This window comes from Etheostoma spectabile, chromosome 19 (assembly GCF_008692095.1).
Source record: "Etheostoma spectabile isolate EspeVRDwgs_2016 chromosome 19, UIUC_Espe_1.0, whole genome shotgun sequence".
Taxonomy (NCBI): domain Eukaryota; kingdom Metazoa; phylum Chordata; class Actinopteri; order Perciformes; family Percidae; genus Etheostoma; species Etheostoma spectabile.
This window is the reverse complement of record NC_045751.1, coordinates 11790010-11802110: the sequence shown is the minus strand read 5'-3', so window position 1 is coordinate 11802110 and position 12101 is coordinate 11790010. Positions and strand designations below refer to the sequence as shown.

Sequence of the window (12101 nt, the reverse complement as noted above, 5' to 3'; positions counted from 1 at the left end):
GCAACCTTTCCTAAAACCTTTTTAATTTCCAGCTTGATAAGACAGTAACAGTCGTTTTGCAGATGTCTCCCCCCCCCCCCGCATGCGTTAACAGAAGGTAAAAAGCACCACCAATGGCAGGCACATGGCCAACGTATGAAAAACAAGTATTTTCCAAAGCACTCGTAGCTCTTATACCTGACCTATGTGTGAGGTCTGACCATCATTCAGCCCTACTTAATTGTTGCTACACCTAGCAACCATCTCTAAGTGAGGGACCACAAGCCCCAGCCAGTCTATACACTGAGGCCATAACAGAAAGGGACAGAAAGGGATTTAGGTTGAAGTCAGAAATCTGAAGCAGACTGTGTGTTGACTTAGCGCCACTCGTCACTGAAATCAGAGACGAGAAAGCGCTCCTCCTCTCAGGTTTTCAGGTCATCATAATAATATAATTTCATATGTCGCTCTGCTGGGCACTGCGGTGGCAGATGTTTCCCCTTTGTGTTCCGGGTTTTTCGTCGTAGTTTCGTTTTCTACAGCGAATGTGGTGCAGCGTAAACCATAACCTAAACTTCTCTCATAAGGATCAACGAAAATATACTGCAAATACAAGCGGGCAGCCGTTTATGCAAATCCTCAACTACTAGAATAAAATGAAATGGGAAGTATTGTATAAATGTTTGTGTTGTCTGAGACGTTCTAAACTAGCATTGCATGTGCACACGCGCAACAAAAATTACAAAAAGGGCATTTATCCATTTTAATCCGTTTGTGTAGATACTTATTTATGAAATCATTTATTGCTTTGGCGTTTATCATAAATATAACTGAAATTGGCACTTTCAAATACTCTAATTACTGTTTCAAAAACGGAGACAACAAACTTCAGTAATGCACAAACTACCTGATCTTTTTTTAACACTCGATAACAATACGTGTGTTATAATTCTCCTGTTCATCTTAACTGACCCCCCCCTGCAAGCCCTGTGTCCTCATTTAAAATACTTCTCCTTTGTCTGTAGAATGTTGTCTGTAGGCCAAAAGATGCTTTTTCATTGTAGAATCACTTCATCTGAACCCGGAAACCTAGATTTCATTCAAAAAATCATCTGGAAACTGCACAAAAAGTCCTAGCGTGTAGATTTTACCTACATCTGTGTATTCTGGGCTTAACATGACCCAAATGCACCATAAACATTAATTGTTCGCATCTTTATTTTAGTTTTTAATGATTCTGACTTTGCTTTGCGTTTTGAGGCTCCTTTTCCCCTGAGTGCTCAGAACATCTTTATTTAGAGCAGTAGAAGTCAACCATGAATCCAGAGCAGCCCTCTGGCCCCGTTTGATCTTTATTTGGAGTGAACTACATATACAAGCATGATGAGCTTGAAAGTCTTAATAATCCGACAGCCATGTCTGTAGTCAGATCCAAGCACCGGGGCGGAGGCTCTAGAAGCAGGCACACACATCCCTTCACTACGTCTGCAGTGGGTTTCTGTTGTGGCTGCTTCCAGATACCCCCCCCCCCCCCCACACACAAACACACACACCGTGTGCTAAAAACAACTGATAGACATGGCGTGATAGATCTGCGAGCGGGCTACAGGGTGCAGGGGAAACATTGTCCCTTCACCACTCCTTTCTGTGTTTTCTCCAACAGAGTGAGTGGCCTCAGTTAGGTTGCTCCTGAATCACTGCAGTTGGGGGGGGGGTCGACCCGTGGCAGGACAGGAGGTCTCCCTGTAGTGGGGTGGGAGGCAAACCCCCCCCCCGCCCCCCCCCCCCCCCCCCCCCCCCCCCCCCCCCCCCCCCCCCTCAGCTATGCTACCTAAAACAAAAGGCAACAAGTTCAGAGTTGGATTGATAACAAGGAACCTGTTTAAAGTCAGTTAGAAACGGTAAACTGCAGCTTTCCGTCTCGCCCCCTGATTTAACCCTTCCTGATCTCAGATCCATATCATATTCTCTTCTTCCTCAGTTGAAAACTCTCCTAACGGCGCCCATTGTGACAGAAAAACATCACTGTAGCTGCTATGTCAGTCAATGTGTAATATAAGTACCACGAAGGAAGAAGTACACCAGACTGTATATGTCCTCTCTGTCCTGTTTAATTAGTACCACAGAGAGAAGAAGTACCACCAGACTTATATGTCCTCTCTCTGTCCTGTATAGTACCCAGAGGAAGAGTACCACCGACTGTATATGTCCTCTCTCTGTCCTGGAATAAGTGAACTCTGAACTCATGTGTTGGTGTCTCTTACCCTGTCTCTCTCACAGGGAGAAGAGGATCTGCAGCATCTGCTGCTCTTCATCCTGACCTCCTGTGTCTTGGTTAGTTTCCAGTTCACTTATTATCCACTTCCACTAAAACAAAAGAGACTAAAGTGTCCACAGGACATGTGGAGATGGGTTTAAAGTTGTCAGTGTGTCTGCTCCTCACTTTCCCTCTCGTCTCCTCAACAGGAACATTTAGGAATGTGACCCAGACCTCCTATCAGGCAGAGGAAACCAGGACATCACCATGGTGGACCTTCACCACCAACCCTCACAGCTCCTCCACCTCTCTTAATGTCTTCTGTGACTGTTAACTGTCCTCAGACCTCAGTCCTGTTTCATCTCCATGAAGGAGTCGAGGTCCCAGAGTTCAGGATGAACAGTTTGCAGGACGAGTTCCAGTGGGACAAAGACGTCCTCAGAGAAGGACGACTACCGACTTAATGTGTCCAGACTCAGGCTGAAGACTCTGGACTGTACAAGTTGTCAAGTGTCCACCGATTATGGGAGGAGTCTGGTAGATGTTGGCTCAATGTCTCTGGTAAGTTGAAGCAATCTGATGGTTTATGCTGTGATTATATGACCTCATTACACGGCTATCATCGGAAGTCCTTTGACATTAAAAGACAAATCCGGTGCAAAATAAACCTAGGGGTTAATAACACACGTGTCCGAGTTGACTGTTCTCTGGGATGTGTTGTCATGTATAATCCATTGACCAGTTTTAGCACAAACGCTAAATAGCTTGTAACCGTTGTCGGCGGGGCCCGGGTAAAGTAAAAAGACATCGCTTTTTCTATTATCACAACAAAGGCTCAACATACACCACGCCTCCACGGTAGCTACTGAGGGCCCTACATGTAAACCATTGAGAACTTTGTAAGTGTACCGACAGTTTATTAAAAGTAGATTATAAAGACAGTAGCGTTCACGTCACAAGGCGGGCGCATCTTGGGGAAACAGTCCTGACCGTAAACGACGAAACACCGTGCAGCCAGTAACCAGTAACAGCTCATAGACTGGTCCCTAATTAGAGGTTTTGGTCACATTTAGTTAGCGTTGAAAGAAATCCCAGAGAAGGTTCGACTCTGTGAAATTGTTTCCTTACATGGAAAACAGATGTTTTCTCTTCACAGCAGCGGGGATGAACCGAGACACCGAACACAAACAAGTCCCAACCAACAAGCCACACAGAGAGTGGGGACGGATCGGTCTTTACTGGGGTGGACTGGACAGCAGCAGCTCTGCTGGTGGTGGTTTCTGTTGGTTCAGTGTTGCCTGAGAGAACAAGATTTCTACAAGGATGAAAGTGTCTGTACCAGAATGATAGACACACTTTCTGGGCTTAAAATTACTGAAAGAACTGTTAAAAAATACACTACTGCTAACATTATGGCAAACAATCGATAAACACACCGCAAAACTCACGGTCCCTTACCCGACTGACAGCACACTGTCTGGGCTTAAAATGACTCACTGTGGGCGGCTACAGCCGCTGAACAGGAAACATGGTTATGTGGTTTCTGTCATCAGTCTGGTACGGCGGTTGTTGACAGCCATGGCACACTGGCAGCGATTATACGATATCAGACTTTAACGCCTCTTGTTCTTCAACCCTGTTTTTACTAAATCTGATAATAAAGAAATCACCTTCAGTTGCAGCTGGTAAGGTCTATTTGAAACCAATCAGATCAGAGACTAAAGCCTCTAGTTGGACGGAACCCTTAACTGCAACTCATAGTGAATAAAGTCCCAGTCACTAAACCATAATCAGGGACTCTTGATGGCAATGTGTGATGTGGGTGATGTGGCTGAAGTAATATAAGTGACTCTAGTAACAATAAGGGAGAACCAGAAAATTACAGGACATTTAAATTCAATGTTTTTATGTTGGGCCTATTTTTCTTTTAATTGATGTTTGTTAATGGGTTATTGTGAATCAAATGTTAAAAGTGAAAGGGTGTATTCTTTAACCCGTGTTTATCATCTTTAAATACAGGGGAGAGGAGAGACGAGGGAGAGGAGATGCGACGAGAGAGAGAGAGAGTTCAGTATGATACGTTGCAGCATGGTGGGGCGGCTTGACTAGAGGACTGGGACTTCTATTAAAAACTAAACTACATCAGTCGCTTTTCATGCCTGTTGTGGCTTCTCCCTTAGTTTTAGTCGGCTGGTTCTTCTATGATATGATGCGTACAACCCATGAACTGGGGGGGGGGGATGGTTTCTTTATAGTCTGCTTCTAGCAGCACAGGGGGTACGAGTTCCAGCACCTATCATATGAACCTGTTTGATGATGAAGGTTGCAGCGTGTGGGTCGGGTACCTGGAGCTTTATCCAAACCCTGACGAGAGAGAAATGGGAGTCGATCCTTGTTACTGTCGGGACCGTTCGCATTCCCAAAAACAAAACAAAGCCAACGTATGCAATATAGTCAGGTTCTAAAGCAGATGAGACGGATGCTGAGGCGTTTCAGAAGGGACTGGAGGAGTTTGAGGTGAGTCTGATCTTCTATTGACCTTTCATGGTGCAGGATACTGTTGAGAACTAGTGTTCCAATGCTTGCTGTCTCTGTCGTTGTCTCCGGGGTCGGACACATACCGTTCATAATGATGATCTATTTCGGTCCACCCCGGGCGTAGAGCAGCGTCCGACCACGTGCAGGGAGCGACGTCGTGTTTGTGTCTCTTTTTCGTGTGTGATGGTCCCCTACCTGCTCAGGGAATCTTTGGAAGTCTTAGTGATAAAAACTCATTACTTGCAGTCCCAACCCTGACAAACCTGAGCTCTCCCAGTCCAGGGTATTAATGAATTTTAAATGAATTCATGTATCATGAGAGCTGCATACTGGTCAGGTGACACATTGAAAGGATGTAGTCTGCAACAAAAGACTCAAAGAGGAGAGAGAAGGAAGTCATGCTTGGCTACCAGCTCATACATAATAATAAATTAATGAATCAAAATAAAAAGATGCATACAGGAGAATAATAGATTGAGAGCAGAATGTTGCGGCCTTATGCTTAATATCCCATTGATGTAATATGTATATTGATTACTATTCCACTTTACATGAAGTATTTCAGCCACAAATGATCAGGAAAAAAAGGTCAAAACTAGGGGCAATAAGATTCACCAGAAATCAAAATATTTGGGGGAGAACTACAGTTATTTTATATATTTAAGACTATAGGCAGCTTATAGTCAGGCACGTGCACAATAGACATCAAAATGGCTTGAGCACGGCCCTTTGTCTCTCTTATAGAAAGGGCCCTTTTGTGTGGAGATGGTTTTTAAATGATATTATTTATTTTTTTTTTTTAAGTTTTTTTTTTAACGTATGGTGATCACAGATATAAGATTGTCTGCACTGTTACAGATTACAAAGGCTTCTATACAACAACAATCATGTGGAGGAGTAGCACAAACGTCAAGAGTTTGGAAGGAAAAAACGAGAAAGCTGTTGAAGTCCGTTTAAAACGGTTTAAGTCTGCAGCTTAGTCTATATACGCCCTCAGTTATTTGCTCACAGTTCTCGCTTGAGGTCATAATAGTAATAATGACGTCCTTCTTCTCGGCTCCTCAGTTGAAACTAATATAACTGGCCATATTGGTGACTGATTAATACATCACTGTAGCTGCTTATTGTCAGTCAGTGTAATAAGTACCACATGATTGGTAAGAAGTGAATCCACCAGACGTATATGTCCTTCCTGTGTCGTGTGAATAAGTACCACAAGAAGGAAGAATACAACAACTGTATATGTCCTCTCTCTGTCCTGTAAAATTACACAGAGGAAGGACCACACAGAATGATATGTCCCTTCTCTTGTCTGTCAGAAGTCCACAGAGAAGAAGTATATCACCAGACTGTATATGTCCTCTCGTGTCTGTAATAAGTACCACAGAGGAAGAAGTATTCACCAGATGTATATGTCATCTTCTTCCTGTAATAAGTAACCACAGAGGAAGAAGTTATACAGAATGAATGTCTCTCTCTGTTGTAATTAATTACCACAGAGGAAGAAGTATCACAGACTGTAGATGTCTGATCTCGTCCTGTAATAAGTACCAAGAGGAAAGAAGTATCCAGACTGTTATGTCTCTCTCTGTCCTGTAATAAAGGAACCACAGAGGAGAGAAGTATCACCAGACGGTATATTCCTCTCTCTGTCCCTGTACATAAGTACCACAGCGGAACGAAGTACCACAGACTGGACATGTCCTCTCTGCCTGTACTAAAGTACCACAGAGGAGAGTATCACCAGACTGAATATGTCCTCTCTCGGTCTGAATAAGTGAACTGGAGCTACATGTGTTGCGTGTTCTTCACCTCTGTCCTCCTCTCAGGGGAGAATGATGTATGCTGAGCATCGTGTTCTATGCTCATGTATCTGACCGCATCGTGGTCTTGGGTTAGTTCCAGCTCAGTTTATATCCACTACCACTAAACACAAAGAAGGGACTAAGTCCACGGACATGTGGAGATGGAGTGTTAGGAAGTACATGGTCAGTGGTGTCTGCTCCTCACTTTTCCCTCTCTGTGCTCCAACACGAAAATTGTAGTGATGTGACCCGACCTCCTATCAGGCAGAAGAGGGAACAAGGACTCACACTGGAGTGCCCACCACCAACCCTCACAGCTCCTTCACCCCTTAATATCTTTGTGAACTGTTAACGGGCTCAGACCCTTAGTCATGTTCATCTCATGAAGGAGCGAACGGTCCAGAATTTCAGGGATGAACAGTTGCAGGACGAGCCAGTGGGACAAAGGCCTTCATGGAGATGAAACAGGACTGAGGGTCTGAGGACAGTTAACAGTTCACAGAAGATAGTAAGAGAGGTGGAGGAGCTGTGAGGGTTGGTGGTGAAGGTCCACTCCAGTGTGAGGTCCTGGTTCCTCCTCTGCCTGATAGGAGGTCTGGGTCACATCACTACAAATATTTCGTGTTGGAGACAGAGGGGAAAAGGGAGGAGCAGACACACGGACAACTTTAAACTCCATCTCCACATGTCCTGTGGACTCTTAGTCCCTTCTTTGTTTAGTGGTAGTGGATATAAAATGAGCTGGAATACACCAAGACACACAGGGTCAGATATACAGAACAGATGCTTCCAATCATCTCTCCCCTGTAGAGAGCGACAGAGGTGAAGAGACACCAACACATAGCTCCGAGTTCACTTATTCAGGACAGAGAGAGGACATATACAGTCTGGTGATACGTCTTCCTCTGTGGTACTTTAGTACAGAGAGAAGGGCATGTCCAGTCTTGGTGGTACTTCTTCCGCTGTGGTACTTATACAGGACAGAGAAGGAATATACAGTTCTGGTGTACTTCTTCCTCTGGTACCTTATTACAGGACAGAGGAACATATACAGTCTGTGATACTTCTTTCCTCTTGGTCTTATTACAGGACGAGAGAGGACATTACAGTCTGGTGATACTTCTTCCTCTGTGGTAATAATTACAGGACAGAGAGAGACATATCATCTGTGTAACTTCTTCCTCTGTGGTACTTATTACAGGACAGAAGAGGACATATACAGTCTGGTGGATACTTCTTCCTCTGTGGTACTTATTACAGGACAGAGAGAGGACATATACAGTCTGGTGATACTATCTTCTCTGGTACTTTGACAGTACAAGAGGGACATATAGATCTGGTGGTCACTTCTCCTCTGTGGTAATTTTACAGGACAGAGAGAGGACATATACAGGTCTGTTGGACTATCTTCTCTGTGGTACTATTCACACGCACCAGAAAGGGACATTACCGTCTGGGTGATTCACTTCTACTACCATCATAGTGTACTTATTACACATGACTGACATAGCAGCTACATGATAGTATAATTCAGTCACACACTATGGCCAGTTATATTAGTCTTTCAACTGAGGGATCGAAGAAAAGGCGTCATATTTACTATTATGACCTCAAGCGAGTAAACTGTGGAAATAAGCTGAGTGGCTGAGACTAAAGCTGCAGTAATAACCTGTTTTAAACGGACGTCAACAGCTTTCTCGTTTTCTCTTCCAAACTCTGTACTGTTGTGCTACTCCTCCACTGATTGTTGCTTGTATAGAACCTTTGGTAATCTGTAACGTGCAGACACTCTTTATCTTGACTCACCATAACGTTAAAAAACAAAAACTTAAACAAAAAAAAATAATATAATATACTATTTAAAAACCTCATCACAAAAAGGAGGGCCTTTCTATAAGAGAGACAAAGGGCCGTGCTCAAGCCTTGTTTGATGTCTATGTGTGCACCGTGCCTGACTATAGCTGCGCTATAATCTAAATATATAAATAGACTGTAGTCCTCCCCCAAAATATTTGATTTTCTGGTGCATCTTATTGCCCCTAGTTTTGTACCTTTTCTTTCTGATCATTTGTGGCTGAACAATCACTTCATGTAAAGGTGGAATATATCAAAATATAAATATTCCACCTAATGGTATTAAGCAGTAAGGCTCCAACATTCTGCCTCTCAACATTTATTCCCTGTAATCATCTTATTTATTTTGATTCTTAATTTTATTATTATGTTGTGCTGTAGCCAAGCATGACTCCTCTTCTCTCCTCTTTGAGTCTTTTGTGCAGACGTAACTCCTTCAATGTGCACCTGACAGTATGCAGCTCTATGATACATGAATTCATTTAAATTCAATTAATACCCGTGGACTGGGAGGCTCAGGTTTGTCAGGTTGGACTGCGAGTAACATGATTTTTATCACTAAAGACTTCCAAAGGTCCCTGAGGCAGGTAGGGAGACGCATCACAACCGAAGAAAAGAGACCACACAACACAGCCTCTCTGCACGTGGTCGGCGCTGCTCTACCTCCGGTGGTGGACCGAAATAATCATCATTATGTAACCGTATGTGTCCGACCCCGGATACACTGACAGAGACAGCAGCAGTTTGAGAAACTAGTTCTCAACAAGTATCCTGCACCAGAAAGGTCAAAGAAGATCAGACCTCACCTCAACTCCTCCAGTCCCTTCTGAAACGCCTCAGCATCCCTCATCTGCCTGTTAGAACCGACTATATTGCATAACGTTGCTTTGTTTTGTTTTGGATGCGAACGGTCCCGTACAGTAACAATGGATCAGACTCTCCCATTCTCTCTCGTACAGGGTTGGTAAAAGCTCCCAGTACCCGACCCGACACGCTGAAACCTTCTCATCAACAGGTTCATTAGATAGGTGCTGGATGACCCCCTGTCTGCTAGCAGGACTAAAAGGAACCATCCCCCCCCCCCAGTTTGGGATGTACGTCATCAATAATAGAAGTAACCAGCCGACTAAAACTAAGGGATAACCACAACAGAGCATGGCAAAAGCGCTGGATGTAGGTTTAGTTTTTAATTGAAGTCCCAGTCCTCTACTAAGCCGCCCCCACATGCTGCAACTAATCACTACTGACCTACTCTCTCGTCGCTCTTCCATCTCTCTCCTCGTCTCTCTCTCTCCTCCGTATTTAAAGATGATAAACCAGGGTAAGAATACCCCTGCTTCATCTTTAACATTTGTTCACAATAACCCAGTTAACAACATCAATTAAAAAGAAAAATAGGCCCATACAAAAAACATTGAATTTAATATGTCTGATAATGTTTCTGGTTCTCCCTGTATGTGTTACTATGAGTCACATTATATTTATTCAGCCAATACCACATCACACATGTGCCATCCAAGATCCCTGATTATGTGTTAGTGACTGGACTTGATATCCTGATGAGTTGCAGTTTAGGGGTTCTCCCATACTAGTAGGCTGTTAGTCTCTGTACTTGGTTCTCAAAAACCTTCAGCTGCAAACTGAAGGTGATTTCTTTATTTCAGATTTAGTAAACACGGGCTTGAAGAAAGAGGCGTTAAGTCTGAAATCGTATAATCGCTGCCAGGTGCCATGGCTGTCAACAACCGCCGGTACCAGACTGCATGACAGAAACCACACATAACATGTTTCCCTGTTCAGAGCGGGCTTGTAGCCGCCACAGTGAGTCATTATTAAGCCCAGACAGTGTGCTGTCCAGTCGGGTAAGAGACCGGTTGAGTTTGGTGTGTTTAGCATTTTGCCATAATTTAGCAGTAGTGTATTTTAAACCAGTTCTTTCAGTAATTTTGCCCAGAAAGTGTGTCTATCATTCGGTACAGCACTTTCATCCTTGTAGAATCTTTTCTCTCAGCAACACTGAACGCAACGAAACCCCACCAGCACGAGCTGCCTTTTGCTGTCAGTCCCAGTCCCAGTACGAACCGATCCTGTCCCCGACTCTCTGGGTTGGCTTGTTGTGTTGGGACTTGTTGTGTTCGTGTCTCGGTTCATCCCCCCTGCTGCTGTGAAAGACAAAACATCTGTTATTCATGTGAAGAAACATTTCACGAGTCGAACCTTTCTCTGATTTCTTTCAACGCTACTAAAATGTGACCAAAACCTCTAATTAGGGACCAGTCTATGAGCTGTTACTGGTTACTTGCACGGTGTTCGTCGTTTTGACTGTGTCAGGACTGTTTCCCCAAGATGGACGCCTCGCCTGTTACGTGACGCTACTGTCTTTATAACTACTTTTTAATAAACTGTCTGCCACTACAAAGTTCTCAATGGTTTACATGTAGGCCCTCAGTAGGCTACCGTGGAGGCGTGGTGTTATGTTGAGCCTGTTTGTGATATAGAAAAAGCGATGTCTTTTTACTTTACCCGTGCCCCGACGACAATCTTACAAGCTAATTAGCTGTTTGTGCTAAAACTGGTCACATGGTTATACATGACAACACATCCCAGAGACAGTCAACTCGGTACACGTGTTTATTCCCCTAGGTTTATTTGCACCGGATTTGTCTTTAATGTGCAAAGGAGTTCCGATGATAGCCGTTGTATGAGTTCATTATAATCACAGCATGAACCAATCAGATTGCTTCAACTTACCAGAGACATTGAGCCAACATCTACCAGAGCTCCTCCCATAATCTGGTGACACTTGAACACTTGTACAGTCCAGAGTCTTCATCCTGAGTCTGGACACATTAAGTCTGAGTCGTCCTTCTCTGAGGACGTCTTTGTCCCACTGGAACTCGCCTGCAAACTGTTCATCCTGAACTCTGGGACCTCGACTCCTCATGAGATGAAACATGCCTGAGGCTGATACAGTTAACAGTTCACAGAGACATTAAGAGAGGTGGAGGAGCTGTGGGGTTGGTGGAAGGCCACTCCAGTGTGATGTCCTGGTTCTCCTCTGCCTGATAGGAGGTCTGTGTCACATTCACTACAAATGTTCCTGTTGAGGAGACGAGAGGGAAAGTGAGGAGAAGACACACTGACACTTTAAACTCCATCTCCACATGTCTCTGTGGACCTTAGTCCTTCTTTGTTTGGTAGTGGATAATAAAGTGAAGCTGGAACTAACCAGAGACACAGGATGGTCAGGATGAAGAGCAGCAGGATGCTGAAGATCCTCTTCTCCTGTGAGGAGACAGAGGTGAGAACCACCAACACATGAGCTCAGAGTTCACTTATTCCGGACAGAGAGAGGACATATACAGTCTGTGTGGTACTTCTTCCTCGTGGTACTTATACAGGACAGAGAGAGGACTATATAAGTCTGGTGGTACTCTTCTTCTGTGGTACTTATTACGGACCATGAGGGACATATACAGTCTGGTGGTACTTCTTCCTCTGTGGTACTTATTACACGTGACTGACAATAAGCAGCTACAGTGATGTGTTTCTTTCACAAGGTGGCGCCAGTTAGGAGAGTTAAACTGAAGAAGGAGGAGGAAGGATGAGATGTGATCTGAGATCATGAGATCGAGGTTAAAACAGGGGGCGGAGACTAAAAGCTGCAG

General features: G+C 44.1%; 1 protein-coding gene and 1 long non-coding RNA gene across 4 annotated transcripts in view; one reads left to right on the top strand and one right to left on the bottom strand.

Moving 5' to 3' along the window:
* The window catches only part of LOC116707340 (uncharacterized), a 217341-nt gene that overhangs the window by 62648 nt on the left and 142592 nt on the right, over positions 1–12101 (bottom strand). The window lies entirely within an intron of this gene.
* Positions 3115–12101, top strand: part of LOC116707365 (uncharacterized) — a 26604-nt gene continuing 17617 nt past the window's right edge. Inside the window, exon 1 of the long non-coding RNA XR_004336489.1 lies at positions 3115–3188. This is a non-coding gene — a long non-coding RNA (uncharacterized LOC116707365). The remainder of the gene's footprint in view (positions 3189–12101) is intronic.